The following is an 11,153-nucleotide window of genomic DNA, read 5'->3' as shown; positions in this document are numbered from 1 at the left end:
CGGCGGGCGGTGCCTTCCCCATCCGGGGTCAGCCCCGCTCCCTTCCTGTTATTCCCGTGCGGGAGGCGGCGGCTGTCGGGGAGCGGCTGCCGGCGCCGCTGCCGCCCGCGCCCGGGGCACAGGCACCGGCCGAGGCGAGCGGGGCGGCCGCAGCGGCGGGAGGCGGCGGGCGCGGCCCGGGGCGCGGCGGGCGCGGCCGGCCCGGGGAGGCCGCGGCGGGCGGGTGAGTGACTGAGTGAGGCGGGGGTCGTGAGGGGCCGCTCCCGGAGCGCCGCTCGCCGAGGGGGCTCGGGGGCAGCGCGGGGCTGAGGGGCCGCGGGGCCGCGCTCGGCCGGCAGGGCTCTCCCGCCGCAGCCCGCGCTCGGGTGTGCTGGCAGGGACGCGAGCCGGGAGAGGAAGAATAGCGGCTTGTTGTTTTGCAGTGTGGGTGTCTCCACCCCTGGCGTGGAGCTGAGTGCTGCGAGTGTGCTCACAGTGCCGGGGATGGGCTGGGTGATGCCGCTGGGAGCAGAGCTTCTCCCGATGGTTGTGTGGATGTGGGGGGATGCTGGCACACGAGGTGGGTGATGCCGCTGGGAGCAGAGCTCTCCCCATGGGTGTGTGTGTGTGTCTGTACAGGTCTGTGTGTGTGTGGGGATGGGGATCCTGGCACACGAGCTCCTGCTGCCCGATGCACTCGGCTGACAGGAGCACTGGCCCGTCCCTGCTACCTGTAAAACCTTCTTTCCTAGCTTGTACTGCCCAGAGATCGGTTTGTACTGATGGTAAATATGAAACTGATATTTCTTGCTTGTATTTCTGTGTTTTCTGGTAGACTCTATATTAGCAAAACTTTGGCCAAACTAACACAAACTGCCCGTTTGTTTTTCTTTGGGGGTTTTGTGGCTGTTTTCTGTATTCCTTAAGTTATTAAGGTATCAGGCCAATTCTGTAGCTGTTATGGATATGTCTCCAATTTTTATAATTTTTATGTCTACTTATTTCCTTTTTTGACTAAAGATCTAATTGAACTAAGGTTACTTTGTAAGCAGTACCTATTCAGAACAAACAGAAGGCAAGTATATATACTTTAAAAGTAGACAGTAGAGAGTATGATGCTTTTCTTTATTTAATTCTGCAGCAAACTTATAAAGGCGTGGCAAACTGGGTTCTGAGTCTAGATTTTGTAGAACTTAATAGAAAAAAAATCTATTTTGTTTTGTTAGTTATTTGTACCTTCACATCCCTGCTTTGAGCTATACCACGTGTTCAAATTTATCACATTGGATAAAGTTAGAAACTTTCCCATCATGATCTGACTCATTCTTTAGTTTCTTCCATCTCACAGTGAGTTTATGGAGGTGTACTCATACTTGTTGCTTCCATGCTGCAATTCTATAATGCAATGTAATAATCAAAGTCCACTTCTTGTGTGTAAACTTTGTTAGTTCCTGGGAATATTCCAGTATGCAGGGTGATGGGATTTAATAATGTGTCTGCTACGAGGAACTGAGTGGATAAGCTGCTCTAAAATAAAGCCCCATTTGAACTTAAAGCTTCACAACAAATAACTTTATTCTCAAAGAATAGCATTGGAAAACTTTCAGAGTTGTTACTTATTTAGAAGCACGTTTTAGCCAATGTAGAGAAAGCACACATCAACCAAGCTCACAATGTTCACAGAGAAATTTATGAAACCACACAATTCCTATGGGATCCGTGGAATATTCCACTTTTTCATTAGGACAGTAAATGCAGCGGGTCTAGAGCTGCAGTTGGAATTTGACTGGTGAGATGCCCTGCATTTCCTGGGTGTTAACTTGGTGCCATTCTTAGCAACCTGGAGACAGTGCTCAGTGTTTTTTCAGGACAGGAGAATCCCAGCCTGCAAATCCATGCCAAAGGGTTGTAATTGGCTGCTCCAGTTTGTCATTCTGTATCAATGACAAGTTTATTCTGTTCGTTGTTGCTTTTACTGCATGCATGATGGCTCTGAGAGGGTTTTTTGGGAGTTTTGTTTCTTTATTTTTTTTTTCTTTCTGGAGTATTCTTTGGGAAAGGGGGTGTAGCTGATTTGTTTACAAAGCAATTGTGCTTTATTGGAAGTCATAAAGTGGTTCAATACTTAGTTAACTGTTTCTCTGATAATCAGGCTATTCCTGCTTTCTCTGAGCAAATGGGGGACACTTTTCCCTGGATAACTTTTTATTTTGAAAGCTGTTCAAAGCTTTAGAATATGAATTTCTGCAACCAGCAAGGAGTTCATGCTATCTCACAAAACAAACTGAGTAACCCCACAAGAGGTTTCCAGTTATTTGAAGAAAAGCACACCTTTAAAAGGTGTTGTGGAATAAGGAATGGACTTCCTGATGCACAGATCCTCAGTTTTTATGTGTGTGGTGTGCTTTTTAATGGCTTGCTTATGTGCAATGCAACTTGGAACAACCTTGATAATTAAAGTTATCATCATAACTTTAATTTCTTTCTGAGTTAAAACTCTCTATAAATGACTAGACAACAAGCCTAAGGCTGACATGCAGTCTGCAAAAACTGCTTTCTTATGTTTTGTACTTAAAACATCCACTCATTATGCAATCTTTGAGATTTCTGGTGCAGATTCTCTGGGTGTTAGGAATAACCTAAAAACCCCTTGCAAGTATCTCTGATTTCCAAATGGAAGATTCTTGCCATTGGTTTTGTTTCCCTGTTAGGGGAGAGAGGGAATTGGGATGATGATGCTTTAGTTCCAAATCGCACAAGAAATAATAGCAGCTCTAGACTGGCATCATGTAGCTTTGCTTTGCCTACTTGAGTACATTAATGAATGCTAACAAAGATTGTAGTTAATAGGATATTTAAGGAGTGTTGTGTTTGGGTGAGGGGGAGCTGAGATACTTTGTTTTAACTTCAATACTGATGCAGAAACCAATTTTGTTCTTTAGAACTGGACAAAAATAATCCTGCAAAACTTGTCTTTCTAGATAGTCTTCAAATAATATTATATAACTAAAAGTTTTGTCTTACTACTTACTGGTTTGTAATTACTGAAAAAATATGTGAGATCTAGTAAATCCTCCCCACTGAGAAGAAACTGGGCCATATCTCCATTTTTTGTGTGTGTGATGTGTGATGTGATGGAGTTGGAGGAGGAGCATTTGGAGGGAAAGGATGAGAGTTTGCACTTGGGCTAACTGGACAACAGATGACAACCAGTGTGAGCAAAGGTTTGGGGGTTTGGCAGCTTTTTGTGCTTTGCATTCCATGCTTGTGGGAGTTTTGTCTCATCCTTTTCAAAGCCAGACATCCAGCTGCTCCAAGGGGATGATGCCTGTCTGTAGCTATGACTAGAAGAGGCCACAAAAATATTTATGCTAAAACTGGATGGGAATTTTCTTTTGCTCTTGAAGTTGAATGTGTCATGGCAAAGAATTCTGTTACAATTTTCTCTTTGTAGTATCCTAATCCAAATGGGAGCGGTGGAGAGAATGGATTTGTTTCTCTCTATATTTAATTGGACAACAAATGTATGTGATTTGTTTTGATTATGGAGTTGGTCAAGATAACCTCCAGAGGTTCCTCCCAGCTGAATTTGTTCTACAGATCTATTTTTGAATGCTTAATGAAGTGCTAAATGAACCAGAAATAATACTCTGAGTATTAACTGCTGGCTTGTTTTTTTGCTCTGGCAGCACTGGTATAGTATTAACTTTAACAAAATCCAAACAATCAAACCCACACAATCAATCAATCAAACAAACAAACAAAAAATCCAGCACAAAACCAAGCCCAGCTGGGGGGTAGGGGGAAATAAACTGGTTTAGAAAAGGAAAAGAGGCATTTTTAAAAATCCTGTACATTAACTTGTAGTCATATGGAAAAGCAGCAGACTGAGATCAGTTTATGTAATTCTGTCTGACTTTTCAGTCTAAGCAGTACCTAGCATATATATTGTTTTATATGGGGTGTATCTACACTTCAATTCTGGAAAAGTACTTTTCTAGTTAATTCTGGGCACGGATTTTGTGCAAGGCAGGCTAAGAGGCCTGTGTATTTCAAAGAAGGAATGTGAGGGACAGGAGACATCATCACCTGTTCTCTATTTCCAGAGTTCTTAAAGCCAGCAAAGCAGGGGATAAAAGCACTTGGTCAGTTGTGGCTACTGAGGAAACTCCCTGGGAATGGTTGTAGTGTGTCTTTGGAAAACACTGCTCACAGACCTGAGCTCCAGAAATGTAAAGATGAAGTTCTAAGAGGGCAGCTTACCTCTGCCAAGTTGAACAGGAGAAATGATGGAGCCCTGGTGCAGCTTTTGCGTGACTTGCAGCAGTAGAAGTGGCTGCTTCAGTCGAGTTAAGAACAAACAGTTGTGTCAAACACCCAGCTTTAGGTTCAGTGCTCTCTGGTTTCATGTCCTGTTGCTTTTCGCCAGTGGAGGGTTAGATAAATCCCAAAGAGACTGGGGTTTGTTGTTTGGGGGCTTTGTCTACTCATTAACACATTTGCTGTAATTAACTTACCTTCGTGGATTTTTATGCAGAAAATCCTTGGCAGTTTTTCCTATACCTTCTGATTGAAGAAACATTTGCAAATGCAGCTTTTGGGGGTTGTGAACCACAAAGCACATTTGTTGAACACAGAAGATTTATTGAATTGACTAAGGCTGACTGTGAGTTCCCTGAAATTTTGAGTCAGCTGAGTCACATTTATTGTGGTAAATCTGTGTATTCTGACCCTTTTCTAGGAGAAAGAAATACAGAGAAACATCCCTTGGGTTATTTTCTGTCCAAGAGAAAAGAGAGAAAGTTGGATGGTTGCCTCCTAGATTGTACAACATGTCAAAAATCTTATCTGTCATTAAGACTTCACTGCTTTTCTTTTTTTCTCATACTCCTTAGTCAGTCTTTTGCCAATAGTTAATCTGGCAGTTAATGGTGATGAATGACTCTTGCCCAATATGTTCCAAGACTGTTCCTAATTTTTAACTCTTGCTGTTAAATTAGGTCCCACTGCTTTCAAAAACATGACTTTCCTGGTGAAATTACAGTTGTTGTTTTGGAAAAGTGTCCTTATCTGTCAGCTCTTTAGCTGTGGATCCTTGTAAAGGACACTAAATTGTTGAATAAAGAAATTACTCCTTGTTGCAACCTTGTTCCTTCTCTTAGCTATCACCAGTCAACAAAGGAAAAAATTCTTGAACATCCTCACAATGCAAGAAACTTTGAACATTACTGAAAGGAAAATATTCAAGATTCAGCGTTTCATCTGAGACTAATCAGCCATAAGTAGGAATACATGCCTGTTCTGTGATCTGAATCTAATAGAACAAAATTTCCAGTACCTTGGGACTTTCACATCTGACTTGCTGGAAAAGTGAGGAGATTGATCTCTGCAAAGGCATTGGCAAACTAAATACAGAATGCTTGAAAATGCAAGTGCAGAGGAGGGAGAGTGAGCAGAGGGGTAAAGGCTTCTTTACCAGGCAGGCAGAGTGGAGAGGAATTATTTCTTTCTCAAACTATTCCGTTTCAGTTCTGACAAAACTCAATGAATATACTTTCTGTGATGAGGAATGTTATGATCCAGCTTCAGTGCTTGTGCCATTAAGATACTTTTTATTAAATCTGGAAAACTCTTAACTTGGCTCTTGACTACAGGCACAGTTTGAAAGATGGAAGTGAATAGTGCTAACATAAGAAGTTTCTAGATAGAGCTGACTTCCTCTGGGAAAAGGGAAGTCAAAACTAGCATTCCAAATCCTCCAAAATATGCCTGTGGTGTCATTAAACTGCTTAGACTCTAAAACATAACACTTAGTCTTCATTTTTTTATTTATATTCCCAGCTCTTTACAGAATAATCAGGAAATGCTGTGACTAATAATAAAGTGGAAGTGATACTAATAACACTGAAAATTGCTCTTCTGCCTTTGTGGATGTTGAACAACCAGTTCTACTTACCAGTTTATCAAGGCAGTCTCTGCTGGTGGGAGGGAAGTGATAAATATACTGTGTTTTATCTTCATGTAGTTTCATGCTGTCACCTCTGAAATCTTCAATTTTAAAGTGTTAAGTATTGTAGAAGAGCACTTGTCCCAAGAAAGCCTCTGGTGTTTAAGAGCTGTTTTTAAGCAATAACATCTGACTATTCCAGACATCTGGAATAGTCTTGATTGTGATGTACAATTGAGGATGTGCCTGTGAGTTCCACTGCCAGTCTAGCAAGTTATTTACAAATATTGATTTGTGATAAATTGCATTTGTATTTTAGTGTAAGATGGTAATAAATGAAATTGTAATGCTGTAATTGGAGAGGATAAACTTATGCAGTTACATGATGTTTTGGATAAGAGTTTGCTAGTTAAAAGAAAGGCCTTAAATTGATTTTAACATTTTATTTGAGAAGGTAGAGATTAACTCTTCTGCTCGTGTTCAACCAAGGTTGAACATCTAAAATTCTAATAACTTGCCTTCCTCTTCAGCTAACTGTGAAATGGAGGATAAAGCCCTGATGCTGTTATCACTGCTCAGCAGCACTGCCTTGATCTCAGATAGCTCCAGCTTGGAATGTTTTGACAGTTTGGGAGCGATGGCAAAAACTGCCACCAAGAGATAAAGATGAAAACAGAGACCAACAAGCAATAAAATGGCAGAGTTTATACATGAAGAAAAGGATAGCAAAACCTATTCCTGGCTATGGAAACTCTTCTTAAATATGTTGCCAAAGTGCTTTGTAATCCAGCTCTTCAGGTCTTCTTTCATCACCTCTTTTCCAGGCTTTTCATTGTACCTCAGCAGATAGTGCAGTATCACAAACAGCTTCAGGGTGATATGAGAAGTGTAACCATGATTATAGATTCCAGTCTCTTGTTGTCCTTGTGTGAGCAGGCATTTATTTAAACAACAAAAAAGATGCTTTGCAAGATAGATACACTTCCCTAATTGCTGTTTTTTTAATGGGTGGAAATTAAATCCAAAACACTTGAGCTTTTGTGGTCTTCTGTTCTATTGCGTGGTTAAACTTCACCAGGCTGAAAACTGATTTCAGTCTTTTTAATATACACACCTATGAAAACATTAATGAAATGTTTCCAAATGTTTCCATTTACACACAAAAATGTTTCCTTTTGTGTGTAAATGTGTCAAACTCAGTGACTGATCACTACCAGTATCTATTTGGCTTTTTTAGATTGAAGGCCTTTCAGTTTAATATATGCTTCTTACAGAGCTCTGCTTGTAGTAGCAGGCTGCATGTGCCTTAGTCTCAAACCATTTAATCTGGTTATGAAAGTGACTTCCTAAACTGGGAAGTTGGGAAATCCTTAAACTTCTGCAGAGAGTGGCTGATAGTCACTGCTTAAATACCTATGAGCTTGTGTCACTTCTTTGGAAGTTCATGTTCACTACAAACATTGCCTATTTAGACAAACAGTAGCCATTTCTTTCTGATGCATCAACCACAAATTGCTGCTGTGCTGACCTTGTTAGAGAAACAATTTGGGTTCCAGCTGGAAGTAGAGGGAAAAGGGATGAACAGCAGACAGCTTCACATCTCAGTAGCCCCATGCTTATTGTGCTTGTGTTGCACAACATGGTTTGCAAAGCAGATGCTGTAAGGAAAGGGGCAACAACATTTCCAGCATCTGCCTTAAACGCTTGCTCAGTGGTGAAACTTGTTGCGGAAACACCAGAGCCACAAAAATGAAGAGTTTCAGTTCTGACCAAAGGCAATGCTTTTCACAGCAATGCTCTGTTGGGGTGTGTTACAGAACAAGTGTGTAACTGCACAGGCCAAGCAGGGGGGTCTCAAAGAGGACACTTGGTTTTGGGGGATGTGTGCCTTGCATGACTCACAGAGCAGACCCTAAATGACCACCAAAATAACACCTGGATATGTCCAGTGGTGAGACCACACCCACTCTCACCTCTTATGCTAATGAGGAGCCAAAAGCCACTCCCACTCTGCCTCATGCTAATGAGGATCTGGAAAACCACGCCTACTCTCACCTCTCTTGCTAATGAGGGGACAAAAACCACTCGAGCTTCTCATGCCTAGTGAGGGGTGGTTTAAAACTGACTGGGAGTGAACCAGGTGGGATTCCGCCACCTCTGTGGAGAAGCCCAGGGCACTGGAGGACCAAGGGGACACCACAGGACCCATGGTGGTGACTCCCTCTCTCCTTTTCCCTTATACACTTCATGTGGCAGAATTATGTTGATATTGTTGAACAAGCATTTGATCTCATGTGCAACTTGACTTGTGCAGGGAACTTAACATTAGATCATAACAAATGCTTCTCACAGTCACGTACAGGAGTGACACCCATTTGGTTAAGGGTGGTAAAGAACCATGTCCCAGTTTGCCAGAGCTGGTTTTGTGCTTCAGGCTGGAGCATGCAGGGCTTACTGACACACAGTCACAGTGGATCCTGTTTGTTTGCACCTGTTGAACACAAATGCCAAATGTATTGATGTCTTGAGCATCACAGCTGTGGTGTCCAACCTGTAAATGCAGAGAAAAGTGCTGTCCAACCAGGGTCAACAGCTACAATGAGAATAAACACTCCTGGAGGTTTCAGAGGATCTTTGTTTACTTTGTAACTTACATGAAGCAGTCAGGTAAGTTTACAAAATAGGGAATTTAGTCTTGCAGCGTTGTTTCTCATAGAAGGCCCAGTTTTCCTATGTGCTTAGGTGCAATACACCAGTGTGATCTGTGACCTTTAGGGAGATGAAGCCTGATGGGAGCAGTAAGTGTTGCCAGATGAATATTATACCCACTTTGCAGGTGAATATTATCCCCTCAGTGTGGGGGGTAAGCAGGAAAATCTTGGTCCATTGAAAATATTTTATGGAAAACTGTTGCTGTTTACTTCTCAGCAGGGTTATCATCTACTGCCAAATAAATATTTAGTTAATCACCATTGGCTGTATCACAAACAAATGATAGGGAGTAGGACTTCATTTGTGACTGACCCTGGTGTGAAAAGCTGTGGTATTTTCCTCTTGTGATTGTAGCTTGTGTGGAAGTAGAGAAGCTTCCACAGGGCAGGGTTTGCACAGAACTGGATTTGTCTGCTGCTGTCTTATTCCATGTGTCTTTTATAGGATAACCTGCTAAGAACTGTGTGAGTTTCAGCTGTTTATAGGACAAGTGTCTTTAGCTGCAGAATTGAGTTTTTCATTACGGGGGCTGTGCCTTTGTGTTAACTCTGCTGCAAACTTCCTTCGCTCAACAAATGGTTTTGAAAAGGGAGCTAAGGAGTAGCTCAGTGGAGAAAGCATTGTTTTAGTTTTTCACTTGAGGAGTTCAAACAAAGAGAAAAATAAAACAATCTACTTCCATAGCTCTTGCTGAGGCTTGTGGTTCCTTACAAATCCTCTAACAAAAATGAAGTTGCATGCTATCTTCTGTTTGCCAGTAAATAAAAGATAATGATTTCTGCTAACTGAATTCAATGAGTCCGTGCAGACTAAACCCATGCTCCTGTTAAGTACTATTTGGCTGCAGAAGTCTGTAAAGATAGCATAAATGGAAGGCTAATTTATATTTGGATTACAGAACTGAAACTTCTGTTTCCAGTTCAGTGTTCTAGGCTTGCTGTTAAAAATCTGTGAAGATGCAAGAATGGTGCTATCCACTGCCACTGCAAAAGCTTTTCTGGTTTTACACATTCAGGATCTGGAGTAACTTAGTACAGCAGAAACACTTTATCTCAATTTAAAGTTGCTGCCAGACTGCATCCTAAGAAATGTTACATGGGAAGTAAACAAGATACTGTCAGTCTGAGCCTGATGTCTTTTTCAGCTGCTTCTTAGCAAAGAAAGGGCTCACAGGGTGACTGTTCTGTGTAAAGATGAATGTAGATTAATAATTGATCACTCCTGACACCGTTGCTTGTGCTAGAGAGGTAAGTGTAACTGTGTGAGGTCTGCAGTACCTCCGGGGTTTTACTGCAGTTCTTCCCCTGCCTTTCTGGGTAGGGACAGTAGGGAGAGGAAATCTTTCCTCTTCCTCAGTGCAACTGGAGGTTCATCGTGCTGCAGCAGTGACTTCTTAAAGCCAAGGTGACAAATCTGGGGAGAACAACACTGGGAAAGGCCCTGGATGGGAGTTACAGGTCTGGTACACAGCTGCTGATGTTCAGACCAGGCTGGAGCACAGAACACCTGGATTAACTCGGCTCTGGTTCCTTGTCTGTGTGCCAGCACTTCCTGTTTTTAAAGATCCTGTTTACTGTCTGCATTCCAAATATCCCAGGAAGGTGGGAGGATGGGAAGAAACACGGAAAGAAAAGTAAACAGCATTATTTAAGGTGGAATTTTTTTTAATTGGATAACCAGCATTTGTTACTTTTCAAACCTGGTTTCATTAAGCTTTTGTTTACATCGTCTGGTACTAATTTCCAAAAGCAGAACTACACATGAAGGCTGACATTGGAACCATTAATATTTGCAGCAAGAAGCAGAGTAAGCTTTTATGGTGTGCTTTGGCTTTGTGTTCTTCCTGATGTTCACATGAAACAATGCTTTTCAGCCATATGAAATGGAATATTAAACAAAAATATGTAATGAAAGGAAAACCTTATTTCTATGGGTGTAAAATGGCATCTTGCTCTGATTTTGCTGGCAAACTTTAAAGCTTTTGATTTAAACAGCTTGAAAGAATTTGAGTGCTGCTCACTGACCTTCAGAGCTCGCAGCCTAATGTGGAGGAGCAGCACAGAGCCAGGTGGAAAGGTAATTCTCATCCTGCTCCACAGCAAGCCAAGCTAATTGCTGAAATAATGAGTAAGCAGATATGTGAAGTGTAAATAGATGATATGTTGCTTTTCTAATCCTTTGTTGTGCTTTATGACTCCTATAAGTAACAAAATCTTGTCTTTTGAGGTGGAGCTAGGGGTGGAATTACTGAATGATTTTGGACTAAAAAGGAAAATTTAATTCCAGGCTTTTCTTCGTTTAAAAAAGAGAAAAGGTTCTGCCTTTAGCTGGAAGAAAATGTTCTAGGACAGATATTCTGCCTTTGGTATGTCATGGGATCCCTGGGGAGAAGGCACAGTCCCAGTGGGAGTTCTGGAGGTCACTAGCAACTTGCAAATGCTTCTTTCTCGTGATCCTGTTTTCATGGCTCCCAGACAGTGAGGGAAGCTATAAACACTGTGCCTGCATGCATGGG

General features: G+C 41.8%; 1 protein-coding gene across 3 annotated transcripts in view; it reads left to right on the top strand.

Moving 5' to 3' along the window:
* The first annotated feature begins 7 nt into the window (after nucleotides 1–7).
* Nucleotides 8–11,153, top strand: part of PIK3CA (phosphatidylinositol-4,5-bisphosphate 3-kinase catalytic subunit alpha) — a 36,642-nt gene continuing 25,496 nt past the window's right edge. The window contains exon 1 of one of the 3 annotated variants that reach the window (XM_074547384.1): nucleotides 8–223. The gene's annotated coding sequence lies outside the window, so the exon portion shown is untranslated. Of the gene's footprint in view, nucleotides 224–377; nucleotides 560–620; nucleotides 765–11,153 lie in introns of those variants that run through there. The other 2 variants (XM_074547385.1, XM_074547388.1) reach the window with 2 other exon arrangements.

Source organism: Zonotrichia albicollis, chromosome 9, assembly GCF_047830755.1.
Source record: "Zonotrichia albicollis isolate bZonAlb1 chromosome 9, bZonAlb1.hap1, whole genome shotgun sequence".
NCBI classification, from domain to species: domain Eukaryota; kingdom Metazoa; phylum Chordata; class Aves; order Passeriformes; family Passerellidae; genus Zonotrichia; species Zonotrichia albicollis.
This window is presented reverse-complemented; position numbering and strand designations above follow the sequence as displayed.